The sequence below is a fragment of the Gossypium hirsutum genome, chromosome D02 (genome assembly GCF_007990345.1).
Source record: "Gossypium hirsutum isolate 1008001.06 chromosome D02, Gossypium_hirsutum_v2.1, whole genome shotgun sequence".
Classification (NCBI taxonomy): Eukaryota; Viridiplantae; Streptophyta; class Magnoliopsida; order Malvales; family Malvaceae; genus Gossypium; species Gossypium hirsutum.
In genome coordinates, this window is record NC_053438.1 from 61398367 (window position 1) to 61419661 (window position 21295).

The 21295-nt window shown below is 28.1% G+C and overlaps 1 long non-coding RNA gene across 1 annotated transcript; it reads left to right on the forward strand.

The window, feature by feature from the left end:
* The first annotated feature begins 18672 nt into the window (after positions 1-18672).
* On the forward strand, positions 18673-20732 carry LOC107908253 (uncharacterized). The gene is made up of 3 exons (XR_001686941.2): positions 18673-18743; positions 19216-19301; positions 20667-20732. It is a non-coding gene; the product is annotated as an uncharacterized lncRNA (long non-coding RNA).
* The last annotated feature ends 563 nt before the right edge of the window (positions 20733-21295 follow it).

Below are 21295 nucleotides of genomic sequence, written 5' to 3' on the forward strand. Positions count from 1 at the left end.
GAGTCGGCTTTTGTATGGGCTAGACCTTCTATTTCTATGTTGGCCCGAAATCATTTATGCTTTGATCCATCTTGGTAAAAAAAATCTTTCTCATCTATTTTTTCAAAAATTGTAGTATTTGAAAAGCACCGGTAATTGGATTTGTCAGTAAGTGCGGTATGTTTTGGTGATCATCGTAGTTGTTAATTTGATTATTTGAATTACTCTTTTTAATTCTTAGGTAGTGTTTGAAAAATTATTTAATAATTGAATTTGGGTGTAATTACTTGTAATTTCTGGATCTCATTGAAAATTTGGTGTAATTAGAGTACAAGTTTAAGTTATAAATTTTTATATTATAAGCATAAACATGTATAAGTGTTCAAGATGGTTATGATCAAAGATTTATTATGTTATAAATCTTATATTATAACATAATTTATGTGTATTTTATAAAGTTATAATAAAAATTATATTGCTTAAGTCTTAATTTTTTTAAAGTTAGAACAATAAAATTTATTATAAAAAATAATCTAAGATTATATAAGTGTATATTATATTTATTTATAAAAAATTATGATAAAAAACATGAATATAAACTATTTATGTGTCGATGTTATATATTATAAAAATAATATGTTTTTTTGTAAAAAAGAATGTTATAATTTTATAAAATTATGGCAAAAAATTATATTATTTATAAGAAATGTTATGAAAATTATAGCACACTATAAAAAAATTATAAAGGTTAATATATTATAATTATTATATTTTTTTTACTTAATTTGTATATTATATAAAAAAATTTATAATATAACATAATTCTTTTTTTAAAATTAAGTTTATATGAGTTTTTATTATTAAAGTTACAAACTATTTGCACTGTGAACCCAAATTTTATTTGGTAGATGTTAATTATGCAAATGTAAAAAATATTCATGCACCATATCGTGGGGTATGATACGATTTGAGAGAATGGAACTAGACACAAGCACAAAAGACGACTCAAGAATTCTTTAATTTGAGACGTTTAAGGCTTCGAAATGTGGTTGAGAGGACATTTGTTATTTTAAAAAAATTTCTCATATCAACATCACTTAGTATAACATAAAAATAATAATATCTGATCATATTAGCATATTGCATACTTCATACCTTCATTCATAGGTATATTTGGGATGATCTATACTTCGAAACATACAAGGAAAAAAGAGATCTTGATAATCACAATGATACAAATTCAGATGATAGATAATGAACTCGGTCAAAAACCAACATTTGATGAAAATGAGCTTATATTAAAGAGGAAATAACCCAACAAATATGAAACACTGGAACAATTTAGATAAAATTTTATGAGAATAAATTATATTAGGATCATCCTAAAAAGTATAGTTTTTAAACACCAATAAAATAGTGCCACGTCATTAAATTTTAAAGATAACAAAGTATTATTATACACTCATCTATATCTAATATCTTCTCCAATTTAATTTAACTTTAATTAAATTATTTAAAATAATTAATTTTTAAAATTATAAACAAACACCTTTTCTTCTTCTTCTTTTTTACAAATTTTAATCATTTCTTCATAAGTTAATATTTTTTATTTTTGTGCAACTAATTTTAAAAAAAAAAAAACTTTTGTGCAATTTTTCAATGTCATTGACACATAATTTTGGTAATTATTCTACCCAGAACCTCAAACCTTGAATCCCAAATCCTGAGGTTTAGGGTTGGATTTAGGATTTAAGATTTTGAGTCCAAGTTTGGGTTTTGGGTTCGGGGTTCAAGGTTTAAGTTCAGTGTTTAAGGATTTGATGTTTAGGGTTTGAGTTTAAGGTTTAAAGGTTCGAGGTTACGAGTTTATGATTCATGGTTCGGGTTCAAGGTTCAAAGTTTTGTGGTTTTAAATTTTGGATTCTATATTTTGGGTTTAGGGGTTGAGATTCTAAATTTAGGGTTCAGGGTTAAAAAAAATATCAAAATCATTTGTCAATGACATGAAAAAAAATGTTGAAATGTAATTAAATAATTGAGAATGGACCATGAATAATATGGTTGGAAGAGTCCATAAAATAATTTATCTATAGATGAGTATATAATAATAATTTCATGTCTTTAAAATTTGATGATGTGGCAAAATTTTATTGGTGCCTAAAAACCTTATTTTTTAGGATCGTCCTTATGTAAGTTATTTTCAAATTTTATATGATGTTTATTTTTATTTTTATTAGTAATTGTATTATTAACTACTTTTTTATTAACACGATACATATGATGATTTGATTTTGATTTTTGTTGTTTGTTGTTTGTTGTTTGTTTAGAAATTTTTTTTATCATGCTAATATTTTTTATAATAATTAATATTTTTTTAAAAATATATAAAATATGTAACTGTACAATTACAATTTGCACTACCTAACATGACATGAGGAATTATAATGTAATTACACCCTATCAACAAAACACATTTAGAAAATTATAATTCTTTGTAATTACAAATGAATATGATTACTACCCTACTAATTACACTTTCAATTAATTACTATGTAATGTCCAAATAAAATGTTAGAGAGAAATTAAGAATTGAGGTAATTATCAATTACCTTATGATTTTTCTAACACATGTCAATTATTTTAAGTTTGAAATTTATTTTCATACAAGTTTATAAAAGTTATTTGCATACCATAATAATAAATAATTTTAATTTTTGTACATATATTTATTATTAGATAATAATAATAATAATAATAAAAGAAACTTTGCCATTGAACACATCTAACTTCAAGTGTTTCACGCAATTTTTGGCTTAACAACAAATTAGGTTTCTAAATGCTACATTATAAATTCTAAGTTAAATTCTACCATTAGTCCTTAAACTTTGTAAATATTGTGGATTTAGTTCTTATATTTTAATTTTGTCTTTTTAGTCCTTATACTTTTCAAATTTTAAATTTCAATCCTCACTAAATAATAACTATTAAATTCATTAAGTTAAGTTTTAATATTTCCAGAATCTAACGTGGCAAACATATTACTATATGTGTAATTCCATGTTAGCTTGTTATTTCCATGTATTACTCACTAGAAATTCAATTAATAGATTAACAATTGTTATTTGTGTCAAGACGACTAAAATTTCATAATTCGAAAAGTATAGAAACTTTGAATGATCCAATTGGAGAATGTAAACTAAACCTACAATTGTAGGCATAATATAGGACTAGCAATCGAATTTAAACAAACGAATTTAATTGCTACTATCTGAGTCAAGACCAAAAGTCAAAATTCAAAAAGTACAAAGACTAAAAATGACCAATTCAAAAAATACAATGACTAAAATTGATCAAATTAAAATATAAGGACTAAATCCACAACTTTTACAAAGTTCAAGAACTAATAGTAAAATTTAACCTAAGTTTTATATTATTCTTACATGGAACCCTATTATAAGTTTTATAAAACCTATTGAAGACTTAATATACCTTTTTGTTATAAAGGTTATATTATAATGTTTATATTATTTTTTTACCTGAACGCCGATAATAACAACATAGAACGACCGCAAAGCAAAAAGAAAGAGAAAAATAAGAACACACAGATTTTACATGAAAACCCTTTCGGGAAAAAACCACGGGCAGAGGAGAAGAAAATTCATTAATGTTGAATTCAAATGATACAAGAGGAGTTTTGACTACATCTATTTATAGGTTGAAAAACCTTGTTCTAATCAACATCAAATAGAAATAGTGTAGTAAGGTTGAAACACCTTATTCTAATAAATATCAAATAGAAGAAGTATATTTCTATACGAATTCCACTTGTGCCACTGTATTTTATTTCTTTAACAGGAATTTGGGTCACACAACTCTAACACAATCAAATTTTTATAAAAAGGGTTATGAAGTTGGTGTGTTACTGGATATCCTGATACAAGTCAAACACATATTAGGTTTATAAAAGCTATTATAACCAAATGATTACAAAGTTGGGTTGCGCCTCAAATTCCAAATTGCTACAAAATGTTGTTTAGAAAAGATTCCAAAATAGGTTAAAATTGCATCTAGTAATCCACTAATATTATTATCACCTTCTTGTTAATTATTTTATTTTTCTTATTAATTATTCAAATTATTATATTTTTAAAAAAAAATATTATGTGGTAGATATTGGTTATGCAAATATAAAAAATTTTATTACACTATATCGCAGAGTACGATACTATTTGAGAGTAAAAAAAGGAATTAGTTTATTGTATGTTCTATCTTGACATCCCAACTAATGTTCCAAAATAGCCTGGAACTACATAGATTAATAGGCAGATTGAAAGTGAGTAAATCAAATAAACAAATGGCACAAAAGATTTGTTAACGCAATTTGGTTAACAATCCTACTCTATGAAGCCTTATTGAGGAAATAATTTTATTCAATAATGGATTAGAAACTCTATTGCTAAGGCTTAATCTACCTTTACGCCATGGGATAATTTTAGCCCTAATAAAGAACTCCAATGTTATAATCACTCATCCCAAGCAACCTCATTTACAACAATATTTACTTTTAAAAGAAGCCCTGAAAACTAGAGTGCAATTAGACTTGTCCATGAGTTAGGTCGAGTTCGAAAAGTGAGAGGGTTTGGGCAAAATATAGGCCTAAAAAATGGGTTTGGGCAAAAAAATAAAATCTGTTTAAAAAATGAACCAGGCCTCGAGTATGGCTTTTTGGGCCGAGCCGGCTTGATTTAGCAAAAAGACTGTTAGGATTGTCCCGATTAAGCAACAAACAAGTAAAAATAGCAGAAGAAATTGAGAAGATGAACACACAAATTTAACGTGGAAAAACCCCTCCAAAGAGGATAAAATACCACAGGCAAAGATAATTTTACTATAATGGCAAAAGAATGAAGAGTACAAAAGATGAAGATAAAAACTAAACCCAAAAAACAAAGAACCCTCAAAACGTAAACACAAAGTTCTCTGAATGTGTTATGAGTTCTAATCTAATGAGTGTGTGTTTCTAAGATTGTAAAAGGGCCTATTTATAGGCTAAATTAGTAAGTCAAATAAACTATACTAATAAATGCTAAATATGTTATACTAATAAATACTAAATCTTCTAGAAAAGAAAATATTTTTGTTTAACTTGACTTGCAAGCAATCTCTTAGAATTTGGGTCACACAACTCTAACAATCTCCACCTTGACACGAATTCTTTCAACGCCATCTTTGCCAAAACCCGCCATAGGCCTATCTTGAACTATGCAGGGAATTAACTGAGTCGAACCTATGCTTAGAAGCTGGAAGACTTCTAGCCTTCGACTTGTGCACTGTCAAATCAAAACTAACCCGGGTATGATTTTCACGAACACAGTGCCCTAACTTTTCAAAACCTGCATCCAAAAGAGAACCTCTCTTCAACGAAAAGGTCATACATTTTCCCTCCTATGACCAAGTTGCCTCCGCTCCAAACAAGTTGACTTTGACTCCGTAACGGACGAGGGACGTCCGATTTCACCGGTCACTGTAGAACCTTCCAAAATATAAAGACTGCCAGTTTTTTTACCTTTTAACAAAACGAGAGCTACACGAGATACTTTAATGTCACTCGACTCGATGTTGATTCTGCATCCTTTCAAGTCTAAAATACTCAAGGAGATGAGATTCTTTCGTAAATCAGGTACATACCTGACATCTGAGAGTGTCCTAATCGTCCCATCATGTATCCTAATTTTAACAGTACCAATACCGATTATTTTACTAGATGAATCGTTTCCCATGTGCACAACTTCACCTTCAATTGAACTGTATGTGGAGAACCATTCTCTATTGGGACACATGTGAAAAGAACATCTTGCATCTAGGATCCACTCAAACGTAAGTTTGGAGTTATCGCTCGTTGACACTAACAATAAATCATCACCGCCTTCATCAACCAAATTAGCACCAGCTACATCTTCCTCGTTACTCTCAGCAGCTCTTTTATTTCACAGTTTATAACAATCTGCTTTGACGTGACCTAACTTTTTACAATAGCGACACCCTTTGTCTCGTTTCTTTGATGCTACCGAAACGGAAGCTTGTCTATCTGCTTTACTATTCAAACCAAACTCATTGTCGAGTTTGTCTCTACTTAACAAATGACCATTCACATCTTCGAACGAGAGTTTGTCTTTGCCATAAATCAGGGTCTCCCTGAAAGACTTGTAGGAAGAGGGTAAAGAGTACAATAATAGCATAGCTTGATCTTCATCGTTAATATGAACCTCAACGTTCTTTAAATCATTTAAAAGAGTAATGAATTGACTGATGTGATCTCTAAGAAGCTCACATTCGTTCATGCGAAACGTAAATGATGTTGTTTCAACACTAAACGGTTAGCCAGAGACTTAGTCGCATAAAGAGTTTCTAACCTTTTCCACAAGGCGGATGAGGTCTTCTCCATCAATACCTCCTGCAATACTGTATTCGCTGTAACACCTCTTACCCGAGACCATCACCGGAATCGAGTACGAGATGTCATCCAATTTAACTTACCGATTCGGAGCATAAAAATTTACTTTTAAAATTAAATTCATTGTTCACAACAAAACTGTCCACCTGCGCGACTGTCACTAATTTAATTATAACTTGAGTTACGAAACTCAAAATTTAAATCCATAAATTTTTCCTGAAACTAGACTCATATTCCTACTTAACATAAAATTTTCAGAATTTTTAGTTTAGCCAATTAGTACAGTTTATTCATTGAAGTCTCCCCTGTTTCACAACTTAACAGTTCTGACCTCTTGGCACTAAAAATCAATTATCTCATTTTACAGAATTCATATAAGGTTACCATTTATTTCTTTTGAAAATAGACTCACTAAGGAATCTATAAATATAAATTATGACCTATAATTCTTTCTGTACAATTTATAATGATTTTCTAAAGTTAGAACAGGGGACTTCAAAAACCATTCTGACCCTGTCTCACTAAAATTCAAATATCTCAAAATATAGAATTCCTTTGCCTACACCGTTTCTTTTATGTAAAAATAGACTTGATAAGATTTAATTCCATATATAATTCACTCTCTAATTCCATTTTTACTATTTATGGTGATTTTTCACATTCACGTCACTGCTGCCGTCAAAGAAACTGCTTCTTTGTATTAGTTACCATTTACACATACATAACACTCAAAACATAATTTTTTACTAACCATTTCCATAGCTAATCTTAGTCATATCATATGAACATACTGAAAATGATTAAGACTCTATACATGCCATAACTTTAAACATTTTGAAAACACATAATACCGAGATGGCTGTGATAGTGTGATACGAGCTCCGACGATCCCCAATTCGAGCAAGCTCAAAACACTATAAAACAATGGAAAGAAAGAAAGGTGTAAGCTATAAATAGCTTAGTAAGTTACATGTAAACAATAATTACTCATTTAATAATTAACACTTTTAATATATAACTAATCAAAACATTTCTTAGCAATTTCAATCACTTACACATGCACAATCTTACCAATTCACTTGCATATACATTTTCACACTTAACATTTATCACATATGCTCAATTCTTTCAATTGTACTTGCATACACACTTCATTTCATATTCACTTTAACCCATCATTAATCCCGTTGAACACTCGGAATATACACAGATACGTAGAGATTTAGCACATAAGTGCAACACTGATATGTAGCCGAAGCTACCACTGTTATGTAGCCGAAGCTACCACTGAAACGTAGCCGAAGCTACTACTGATCAATAACACTGGAAATGTCCACGGGCCTGCTCACACAAGCTGTCAGGTGTCTGCAACACATGCTAGATCACCCAGCACCCGGGACTCACTGTAACACTGTAACACTGATCTCTAGTGACATGTCACTTGTATCCAATTCTATTCCTAAGTTCAACCGGGAATTTACACTTAACACTTTATTTTCAACACTTTATCACTTGAATAATTCATGAACAATTTTCCTTCCACATTCAATATTAATTCACATATCAAATACAATTCACAATTTATACAAATATAACTATTATTTACATATAACTTACCTCGGATGCAAAACGACTATTTTTATAATTTAGTCGATAACTTTCTCTTTTCCTCGATCATTTCCACTATTTCTTCTTTCTTGATCTATATTAACACAATTTAATACATTTTATCAACATTTCATTCAAATACAATTCATACACAACATTTTGGCAAATTTACATTTTTCCCCAAAACTTTTCAAAAATTCCACTTTTGTCCCTAAGCTCGTAAAAATAAAATTCACTAAATTTTTAAATTTCAAACTTCACTAAATCATATTTCATGCTCATGACAGCCCTCAATTTCACAAAATCACAACTTTATGCACACTTTACCATCTTTCACAATTTAGCCCTTTTTCAACATTTTCATTGAAATTCATCTAGTAAAACTTGAAATTAACACTTCAAACATTCATTATCTAACATCACTAATCAATTTACAATTATATCATAAATGGGTCAATTTTTAAACTTCAATTTCATTTAAATTAAATGGTAGAAACATGAAATTCAAGCTTCAATAAGTATAAAAATACGAAAATAATAAAAAACGGGGCAAGAAATCACTTACAATTGAGCTTAGGAAGATCAAGAACCCTAGCTATGGTGACATGAATTTTTTTGGCAGCAAACGTCTGATTTTGAAGAAGATGGACACTTATTTTCACTTTATTTTGTCTTTTATTCACTTTTGACAAAAATGCCCTTGACCCATTACTTAGATATTTTTCTAGAATTACCCTTTTGTGTCCATATCACTAATTTATGGTCTAATTGCCACATAAACACTTCCAATTTCATGCAATAATTCAATTAAGTCATTTAATCACTAATTGGACACACTTTGCATTTTTCTCGATTTAGTCCTAAAAATTCAATTAGGCACTAAATCATTAAAATTTTCTATCCATATTTTCACACAATATTTCAATCAATCAGTAACTAATAAAAATTTATAAAATTAAAATATTTCACTTCGGATTTGTGGTTACGAAACCACTATTCTGATTAGGCCCTATTTCGGGCTATCACATTCGCGAGGCACAACTGGATTGTAGACAAGGCCTTTTCATCAAGCTCTTCCCATTCTGTTTGATTTAGATTCTCAGGCTTTTTCTCTGTAACAACCTTTTTCAAGCCATTTTGAACTAAAATTGCCATCATCTGAACTTGCCATAGATTGAAATTTGTCTCACCATCGAACATATCAATTTCAAAACCTTGTTGCTGCCATATCTGAACGGGCTGATTTATGAAAATTGAACTAGCTCTGATACTACTTGTTAGGATTGTCCCGATTAAGCAACAAACAAGTAAAAATTGCAGAAGAAATTGAGAAGATGAACACACAAATTTAACGTGGAAAAACCCCTCCAAAGAGGATAAAAAACCACGGGTAAAGATAATTTTACTATAATGGCAAAAAAATGAAGAGTACAAAAGATGAAGATAAAAACTAAACCCGAAAACCCAAAAAATAAAGAACCCTCAAAACGTAAACACAAAATTCTCTGAATGTGTTATGAGTTCTAATCTAATGAGTGTGTGTTTCTAAGATTGTAAACGAGTCTATTTATAGGCTAAATTAGTAAGTCAAATAAACTATACTAATAAATGCTAAATATATTATACTAATAAATACTAAATCTTCTAGAAAGAAAATATATTTTTGTTTAACTTGACTTCCAAGCAATCTCTTAGAATTTGGGTCACACAACTCTAACAAAGATAAAAAAAATTGCTATTTTCTTGCTATTTTTTTGTTGTTTTACTATTATTTTCTTGTTGTTTTCTCACTATTTTGCTACCTTTTCACTATTATGTTATTACTATTTTATTGTTATTGTATAACTCTTGTTTTATTGTTAATTTTGTTATTATTTTAGAGGTATTTTCTTGTTAAGTTACACACATCTTAGTGCTATTTAAGTATAAATATTTTTTTAATTTATTTTTAATTTGTTAGAAAATATTTATTTTAATATTTTTAGTAATTTTAAAGTATTATATTTTTTAAATTTTTATATAAAAAATAATTTGATCATACCAAATTGAGCGGAGCTCAAACCTAACAAATGACCTAAAATTTTGACAAAATCCAATCCGATCCGGCCCATGAATAAGTCGAAGTGCAATCAATACACAACTAATACAATATAAAAGCAATAAAGATAGCTGAAGAACAAAGCACTCACACAACGCCACCAACCAACATCAAGGCCGCCCATTTATATTTTATATGCTATGAACGATTAGTTATCCAAATAATTTTGATAAGATAAATAGACATTTCAAACAACAAAATCTCCCTTTTCAAATTTTAAAATAAAGCCTTCACTTCCAAGCAATTTCAAATCAGCTTCATCACTAAGTTTGTTGCTAATAAACTACTCCTCTTCCTTCTTCCATATAAAAATAAATCTTCCAACAAAAATAAAAATAATTTCAACCCGAACCAAAGATAATTTGTTAATAGAAAACTAGCTAAAATTATCCAAGTAAAAAATGCCAGCAAAATTCACTACACTTTAATTGTCCAATTTTATTGTTTTAAGTGATGTTCGAACAAGTCATACAACAACGAAACCGAAAGTAGCTAAGGCCTCAACAATCTCTCTTTTTAATATTTTGACAAGACATTTCAACAAATATATAACATAATTATGGTATATAGTATACATAATATAATGTACATGCTATAGTATTAATAGGTATGTGTCATTTATTGTATTACTAAACATGTATACAAATTCTTAATGTTTTAATTTGTTTACAATTTTATTTTTGTTAAACTAAATTCTGCATTGAGTTCTAAATTTTTACTTTTTATACTTGGGCATCAATTTCTTTTATATATATTTGGGCTTCAAATTTGGGATAGTGAGTTTATGTTGGGCTTGGGTATAAATAGTTTAGAATATGAGTTTGGGTTAACCTTAGAATATAGGTTTATAATATTTAATTTTTAACAATATAAATAAAAATATTCAAATTTCAATATAATATTATAATAAATAAGATAATTTATTTTCTCACTTTTATATATTATAGATATTCAAATATATAAAATTTATAGAGATATTATATAATCATAAATATTACATATAACAAGCACTTTTTAGTTATATTATATAAAAGACCTCTATTTTAATAGAATATATATAAATTTTTATGAGCTGAATTTGGATTGTGTTATCATTATATAAAAGTAACATTAATTAATACTTTCAAAAATGATTTTTTTTTATAATTTATAAAACTTCAAAATCATTTGAATTTGTATAAGCACATCCAATTTGAATTAGTCTAAATTCAAGATATTGCGAGCTTGAAAAAATTTGAATCTTAAAAGGTTTGAACCTTGAAAAACCCAAACCCAAAAAATCTAAACTTAAAATAATCTAAATTTGAGAATAACCAAATATGATTTTGTTTATCGCCTCTAATTATTAATTTTTCTAAATAATATTTTCACTACAATCATCTTAAATTTTTATAATAATATTTAAGGAAAATTTTATAATAATTAATTAAATAAAAAATAACCTATAGCAATAGTGAACTAAGATTTAGATTTTTGGACAAGAGTAAAGATTTTAAGGTTTAAGGTTAGATTTAAGATTTAGAGGTTAGGATTTGGATTTTAAGGTTTAGGATTAAGTTCTAAAATAGGATTTAAGGTTTAAAATTGGCTTTTGGACTTAAAGTTTTGGTTAGGGTATTTATGAATATTAGAAATTTTATCATATGCGTATGTGTCACGAGGTTAAAACTTTAGTATGGCAAATTGTATGACCTTAGGCAATTTTTTTGTTTCAAATATACTTAAGTCAGACTTACTCTCGAAAGATGAGAATTTTTCTAGAAGTTCTCTAAGGCATTGAAATAAAATGGAAGCAAACTTAAAAGCGAATGAGCAATGAAAGAACTAAAAAAAGTCACAAGAAAGCAATTAACACCAAGTGTTTGAGTAAATGCTCTAAAACATATTATTCAACTCAAGAATAATGTACAATGGGATGAAGTGATTACAAATGAGGGGAAGACCTCTATTTATAGTTGAGCTTCCCTAGATCTAACGGTGCAAATTGAATTACATCAACAATTGATCCTAGTGCCTATCTACAAGATTAGAGTCTTAAGGGGTTTAAACTCTATCCAATCTTATCCCTTAGAATTTAAATTAACCATGGTAGCTATAGTTTTACTAGAATATTTTTCTGGGCCACCAAGACTTCAAGAAGATGGGCTTCTCCATGGGTTTCACGAATCAAACAAATTCTAGTCGGTCAAATGAGCCCCATTTAATCAATTAACCTCCATGAGACGATTTATGTGCATTTGTCACAGGCTTTGATTTTCGGCTTGTGACATATGCATGTGGATACCACGGATTTAGGATGTAGTCATGTGTTTTAAAAAACATAAGGTAAACAATGAAATCTTTGGGTTGGAATTAATTAATCATAAGAACACATAAAATATGTACGATATTAAAATAGAACAATTAGATTATATTGTGAGTAAAACGAAATTTAAACACATTAATACATCAGATTAAGAATACTAGATGAATACCATGTTTAAAAATAATATACAATAAATAATGAAACGTATGGTTTGTAATTATTTAATAATAACACATGAAATATATATAAAATATTAAAATAAAAAATTAGAATAAACATGTACGAAAGGATATTTTTGTAATTTCACTAATCAAGTTGGTGCCCGATTAACTCGTGACACCAACTCAATCAATGACTTAAATAATAGTATAAGTATACAAATAATGGAGATAATAAAGTGTGCATAATAAAATTAAAATGTATATAAAAAAATCAAAATAGAGCTTTGGTTGAATGGTAAACTTAGTTTTATGTATGCAATTGGTGTGAGTTTAATCCCATAATATGCATTTTTATTGTATTTAAAAAAATAAAAAAACTAAAATACATTCGAATAATATAAATTATTTTAAATACAAAATAATATTTTTTTAATTGGATTAGTGCCACTTTAACTAGTGACATACTCAATCAGAAATTAAATAATAGTATAATTATTATATTTTTTTATGACACTCTAAAAAATGAAATAAATTTTTTTATTGGATATCTAAAAGGTAATATTTTAATATCAACCTAGCCTAAGTTACACTCTGTTATAATGATATGTGTAAATATGTTATTTGTGATATAAAGTTTAGAATTATAAATATTTGATAAAAAAAAGTATCACAAAATCATTTGTATTTTACGTGGATTGCTTTTTAGTTTTTCTATTAAGAAAAATAGTAAATTAGTTTTTGTATGTTAGATGAGTGAGGAAAATAATCTCTCTGTTAAAATTGTACATGAGATGTAATAACAAATTTAGCCATTAACATTTATATATTTATTTAATTTAACCCTTACTTTTTTATTAGAAATAAATTAGAAAATTTTAAAACTAATAAGGCTAAAGTGAAAAAAAAGCCCAGTAACAAATTTTAAAAATAAAAGAAAACTCTTTAAAATTTAAAAAATATTTAAAAAAGTCATTAAAATTTTAAAATTTCTATAATTTTTATTAAAAAATTTAAGTTGAAAACTAATAAAATACTCCAATTGAAGTTTCTGTGATTTTAACATCTACAATTGTTTTTATCTTCTTCAATATTTCTTCATTTTTATTTTGCACCACCAATTTTTCAGTGACCAATTTGATACATTCTATTCGAAATATGAGCTGCGTGGGCCCTGGCATCAACTCTCCATGGGAGAGCAGCACTTCGTTTCAAAAAATTGGCATTGCTGCACTGTAATGCATTCCGTTCGATAAGGTTGTCTGAATCAGATTGAACTGATCGGTTGAATTGATTGGATTGAAAATTGATTAAAGTATTGTTCTAGTGATGGGTTTTAAATAGGTTGACTCAGAATCTATAGGAACTCGGTAAAAATCGATTGAATTGAATTTTTAATAATTTTTATTTTTATAAAATTTTTAATAATTTATTTAATCGAATCGATGATCTAACCGATTCAATCACCGGTCTGATTCTGAAAATTTCTAGTTGAATGCACTTTTCCAGTTTTCCTTTTGGTTATGGATTCAATTTGCGTTTTCAAAGTTTTCTAATGATATGGATATTCAATTTAAAAGATATTAACTGACATGAAAATAGCTTTGTACTTGAAATAATATACGAAATAATTGAAAAATGCACAACAGGAAGATTTGGAATACTAATATATTGTTAAAAAAATGGAATTTAAAAATTGGTGAATATGTATAAATGTTAAGGGCTAAATTTGTTATTATATTTTATATATAAATATCAAAATAAACATTTAGGTGCAATTTTAAAAGAATGATTGTTTTGTTTACGTACAAGAATTAATTTACCTTTTTTTTTTAATAGAAGAACTAAAATACAATTTGTGATATAATATAGGGAGTTTTGTGGTACTTTTACAAAATTTTAAACATATTAATCTCTAATATCTATGACAGTACTGAATTGAAGACTTTGAGGCATTACCAAATAATGCTCGAGAGTTTTTTTGTTTGAAAAAATAAGTGAAAAAAAAAAACCTAAAATCTAAATGGCACAATTGCAATAAATTGAACCGACCATAGAAAAAGAATAATAGAGGAGAGGCAAGTGTAGAAAGGAAAGTAAAAAAGAAGGCAATCAAGCCATGTTGAGGGACCCCCTCTCAAATTTGCCGACCAAAAACGAATAAAGGACAGCAGTCAGTGGAGGAGTTGGTCGCTAAGCTTTGGTGGTAGGGGATAGATATATCATTTGACATTGTCAGAGTTGGTTGTCGTGGAAACTTACTACTTTCGAATAATAATTAAAAATAAAATCAGCATCATCATCAACAGTTGCATGGCAAATGGATCGTTTCTTGCGTGTGTTTCACCCGACTGCCAGACTCTAATTTCTTGGAAGCTCATCATTTTAATTTGATGATGGACTTACAAAGTGTGAAAACCCCCATGCCAAATTACGCCGCCCACGTAAACTCATCCATCCATCTATCCATCACCTTCCTTCTTTTTGGGATTTTGACCAAACACCATCGGTTCTTTTCACAATCTGTATAAGTGGAATATTATTATTGTTATTAGGTACACAACCTAATTGGGGGTTTTTATCTTGATTATTCAAAAAAATATCTTTTTAATCGAGTTATTGTTGTAAAAAAATATAATTTTAATTATTTAAACGTTAGATCTTTAAACTAAAGCTTTTTTTAAAATAATTAAAATAAAAAAATCTAAAAAATTAAGTGACTAAGAAAGTAGTTATTACGGTGGACTCAATTCAACTTTCGTCTTGCTTGCTTACCACACCTCAAATGTTCGTTTTCTAGAGCTATCCGGCTACGTGTAGAACAATATACTTTACAAAATAATAAAAAAGAGCAATAAGCTGTAGACGTTGATATTTGCTACCTTATATTATATGTACAAATATCTATGCAGTGTCACCCATGCCCATGCTCTACCAAAATCAATATAGAATGGTTTTCTCCTCTCAAACAAATATTGCACATTTAATATTTTAAAAATAAAATAAAGGGAAAAAAAATGGAGAATGCGTTAGGAAGTTGAATTGTCAGATTAGACGTTGGTCCGATTCAAGTTGCCGAAATGAGATCTCAACCTCGATCTGCCATGGTTGGTATCTGTATCTATCTATCTATTTATATAGAAAAATCAGATCATCAAATTAAACTTTAATTAAAATCATTCTATTTTATGGTTCATCATAAAATTCACAATTCTTTTTAATTTCTTCCTATGAACTATTTTATTTCTCTCTCTTAAATTGAAAACCAAAATTCTACCAAATTTAAAACTAGAAAATTAATTGAAATTTCCATAGAAATTAACACGAGTAATTTTTTTTCATGTGTAATGATTTTTTGGCCCTCTAACTTTATAAAAAAAAAAATTTTAGCCTTCCATTTAATTTTCGTCTCTTGTGGTATTTGAATTTACATTTTTGTCAAATTACCCCAAATTGATAGAAAATTTATCGCTTGTTGACTTTACTGATATGACATACACGTGGATTGTTATGTAGATGAAACATTTAATTAATTTTTTAAATATTAAAAATATTAAAATATTAATAATTTAATGATTTTTAGTTTTTAAAAATAGTTTATATATTTTAATTTTTAAAATTAAAAAAACTAATTAAACAAATCATCCACGTGACAGTCCACATATATTCAATGTCAGCAAAGTTAAAAAATATTAACTTCTCATTTATTTTGAGGTGATTTAGAAAAAGAAAATATCGGGTCGCGTTGAGAATTTTTTTATTAGTCAAATCTCTTTCTACAAAAAATTCAAAAAAATTAAAAATAAAAGAAAACAAAAAATTTAACTAAATAACTAAAATAATTTAAAAATTAAAAAACGAAAAGTGTTTATGCTTTCAAATAAAGAAAGAATGGTTCCATTCTGATAAACTCGAAATATTCTCTTCCCGTTATCCTATATATATTTTTGGACGAATATTGTAAATTATTCCTAAAACATTAGCTTTCGCAATGAAGCATCCCGAGGCTGCCTATTTTGTTCCTGTTCTCCTATGCCTACATATATTAACTTCATATTTTTAAATAAAAATGGTTATTCTTAATTTTAGTCTTACAATTAAAATAATTACAAAAAATAATTTTAATTCAAGAAAAACCTTGCTAAAATATTGATAAAATTAATTTCATCTTTAATTACCGGTGATTCAATGTAAGTTTAATTCAAGAACTATATTTGATTATTTTTATTTTTATTTTATAATAAAAATCAATTGATTTAATTTTTATTTATTATTCTTATTTTTTGGATAAGTATTTGTATTTTATCCAAGAAACAGTAAACCTACTACAAAGAATTAAGAACAACAATGTTCTGTACAACTAATCAAAGAATCAAAGAAAAACAAAAATCAATTCAGCAAATTCTAGTTCAAATAAAGCTGCCTATTACAATGATCCAAAGAATTAATAAACCTTCCAGAAAGATGGCATCGGACCACTTCCCGAATTTTGCTAACAAATGATCCACAGAATTTGCAGGTCTACCAAATAATCTACCATTTTTTTCGCACCAGATGGAACGCACATAAGCATTCCAAGCCAACTTAAGAAGATATGAGATAAGGGACTTACCCTTAAGATGAGTTATTGCCCAGCATAGTTCTTGATCCCACGAACCAACCATTCTCCCAATGGTACACAATTTTAGAATTAGTTGAGAATATTCACATTCAAAGTAAATATGGTTCCAAGATTCAAGACAGAGGAGCACAACAGACAATTTCTTTTATAAATAACCACATGAGAGAACAACCTATCACGTGTTGGCAATCTATTCAGAATAGCCATCTAGGAAATTATTGAATGTTTTGGCACATGAAGGGGGAACCACAACAATTTGTGCCATGAAACCTTAGTTGCCTCCTTCCTTATATTCTCCCAAAACATCCTAGAAGACACAACAATCCCTATAGGGAGGCTCCTAACAGAGGCTACTGCAAGCTTCTTAAAACTTAAAATCCTTTTCCAATTCCATCTACTGGCTAAATTTGGCTCAGCTAACCAAAAAGAACTTCCTCTTAAAACATAATTTTAAACCCAAGCAACCCAAAGAGACCCTTCTAAAGCAATGAATGAACTAGCTGTAATATACAAGCTTGGTTCCATTCCTGAAGACATTTCAATCCTAGTCCTCCTTCAGACTTGGGTAAGCAGATATCTATAACATCTCGTTTTCAGTGGAGTCAAAAAGTATGGTTTTGGGATCCCATTTTCGTCAAACAAGTCAGAATTTTATTATTTATTTAATGATTATAGGGTCATATGAAAATTGTATTAAAAATTTGGTTAGGAAATCCTGACGATTAGATAGCTAATTATTTAAGAAGGATTAAATTGTAAAGGTTGTCGAAGTTAGAATTTATAGCTAAATGATTATGGAAGGATAATTAGGTGAACTTAAATAGTAAATATACCATATGAATTGTTAGTGGACAAACATGGACATGATTTAGTTATTATTAAGTTAATAATAAAGGGTAAAAGAGTAATTAAATAAATAAAAGAATTAAAGTAAAAACAAAAGCCAAATAGGCCATCTTCTTTATCTTTTTCCACTCAAAAATTGAAACCCCCATAGCCAAGAATAGGGGACTGCAGTTTAAACTTTTGGTCTTGTAACAACCCGATTTTGACCCTAATCGGAATAGTGGTTTCGGGACCACAAATCCGAATCAAAAAAATATTTTAATATTATTTTTAGTGTCTATTATATGTTAAGTTATAGGTGTAAAAAATTCGTGTGGAAATTTAATCGTTTGAATATTCAATTTGATAAAAAGGGTTGAATTGCGTAAAATGAAAATTTAGGGGTTAAATCTAAAAATACCTAATTGATGTTGTCTTTTAAAAATGGGGGTCTTAAATGTCAATTAGACCATTTGAAATGATAGTGGGTGGCTATGGACAATTATGTCCTTATGTTATATGAAATATAAATTATTTATTAAAGGTTAATAAGGTAAATAAATAAAACAAACTAATATATGTTAATTAAAAAGAAAGAAAAATTCAAGGTTATCATCTTCTTCACTAGCCGAAAGTAAACAAAAGAAAAAGAAAGAAAACCTAGCTAGATTCGGTCATATAAAAGCTTGATTGAGGTTAGTTCTTTGTTCGGTTTTTAATAATTTTTACGTTTTTGAGATCGTTGCTTTGTGTTCTTCAAAACCCATGTTTTAATTTTGTGAATTGTTGATGATTTTGAAATGTGCCATTGATGAATTCTTGGACTTTGTGATAGTTGATGATGAAAAATGAAAGATATGTGATAGATTAATATGTTTTGTATTGGAATTTTTAGTGAAATTGAGTAAATAGGGCTAAATTGTGAAATTAAATTCTTGAGGGACTAAAATGTGAAATAAATGCAATGTTTGGACTCGTATGAGAACCATGAATATTCGGCCCTTGTGTGGTATGGGCAAATTTTGTGTAAATTGTGTTTTATGCAACAAGGAGTAAATTGCAAAAAGTGTAAATATTAGGGGCAAAATATTAATTTGCCAAATTATGTGTTTTTGGACTAAATTGAATGTGTTAATAAATAAATTATCTTATTTTTAATATATTTAGATCGAGAACCAAAGAAATCGGAGTTAGATCGGGGAAAAGCCAAATTAGTCGAATAATCGTCCGACTTCGATTTTCCATCGTCCGAAGTAAGTCTACTAGTTATTTAACGTATTTAAATCAGTATATATGTATGTATATCTATTTTATTTTTGTTGATCTATAATTAAAAATAATTTGATTGAATAAGTTTGAAATATAAATGGTATATATGTATATACCATATTCGAGTATATGAATATATGCCTATATAAGTCTTTGAATTAATTGTAAGTACGAATGGTATATAGAAAAATATATATACATTGTTTGAATATTAAACATGTATCAATATGTTTATGTTATTGAAAATATTTGATGATATGAGGATTATAAATGTAAACACAAAATTCGAATATATATGTACATTCATGTATAATCTTTGAGTTTGATTAAAAGTATGTATATTGCATTTGCATAGATAATTTCGAATAAGTATATATATATGTGTGAGTTGAAACATATACGTATATATGTTTGAATAGGTTTTGAACATATTTCAAGGTGTAAATGATAAATATATATATGGGTAGTACTGCATATGTACGAATATACATGTAAAAGTTATTTTCGAATAGGTGGATATATATATATGTTAAGTTCTTGTATTGAATTTAGTTAAGTAATAATATATAAATATATATGTGTGTTTATAAATTTATAAGTGTTTGAATTGAATTGAAGACATGATTTATAAACTTTTAATTGATTGGACATGAACTACAATGAACATGTGTTTGTTATAAAGAATTATTTGAGGAAATATTTTGTATATGTGAAATTGAAATTTGTGATCTGAATCAGGCTATAAGCCTAGCAGGCTAAGTGCCGGTGATCTGAATCAGGCTATAAGCTTAGCAGGCTAAGTGCCGGTGATCTGAATCAAAGGAACGAAGTTATTAGCTTAGATTATTTTAATATGTTCGAATGTGAAATATATATTATTTAAGTATAATGGAAGTTAAATATTATGATGTTAGTAGTTGAATCTATAATATAAAGATATATATATATATATATAAATGTATTCGGTTGAATCATTGAATTATCAAGTTTGGAATCGGTGATCTGAATCAGGCTATAAGCCTAGCAGGCTAAGTGCCGGTGATCTGAATCAGGCTATAAGCCTAGCAGGCTAAGTGCCGGTGATCTGAATCAGGCTATAAGCCTAGTAGGCTAAATGCCGGTGATATGAATCAGGTTATAAACCTAGCAGGCTAAGTGCCGGTGATCTGAATATGTTAAATTAGGTGATTATATGCATTTGATATATATATAAATATATAAATGATTTTGGTTTATTTTAACTTAATGATGGAATAAGTATAAGTATATATATATATGAATTTTTGCTCATGATTTACTAAGCTTAAATAGCTTAATGTGTGTTGTATTTGTTTACCTCTGTTTTATAGATTTTGAAGTCACGTTACGAGCTCGGGGATCGTCAGCATAGTCTATCACACTATCGACCGTCTTTGGTATTTTATATACTTTGAATTCGAACCTATGGCATGTATAGTCTAGTTAATATGTTTAATTTTGGGATCTATGCATATAGTTTTAAAGGTCATTAAAATGGAGATTTTAATTATACATATTTGATTATAGTATAAGCTATGATAGATAAGTAAGTGTTATTTAATTTGCTGAACTCCATACTTTAAAATTTTATTTAGTTTGATGTTCATTCATTATTGCTTTCGATGTATATATAAAAAAAATTGAAGTTAACTTACATGCTGTTCAGTTTGTACTGCATGAGGGAGATAAAGTTGAACTTAAGACAAGTTATTAGCTAATTAATATGCTGTTGTTATATTATGAAGCATTGACTGTCCAAATTAGGGCATAATTATGGGATTTAGATAATTAATATGCTAAGGTTGTGATGTGAATCATTGGTTGTCCGATTTAAGACACTTATTGTATTTTAGTTGTTAAATGTTGCCGTTAGGAGGAGGATTATTGCTGTCCAAAAGTGGCATTGTTGCGTCTATTAATGTTTTAATATCTGGTCCAATTTTGTAAATAAATTGTTGAC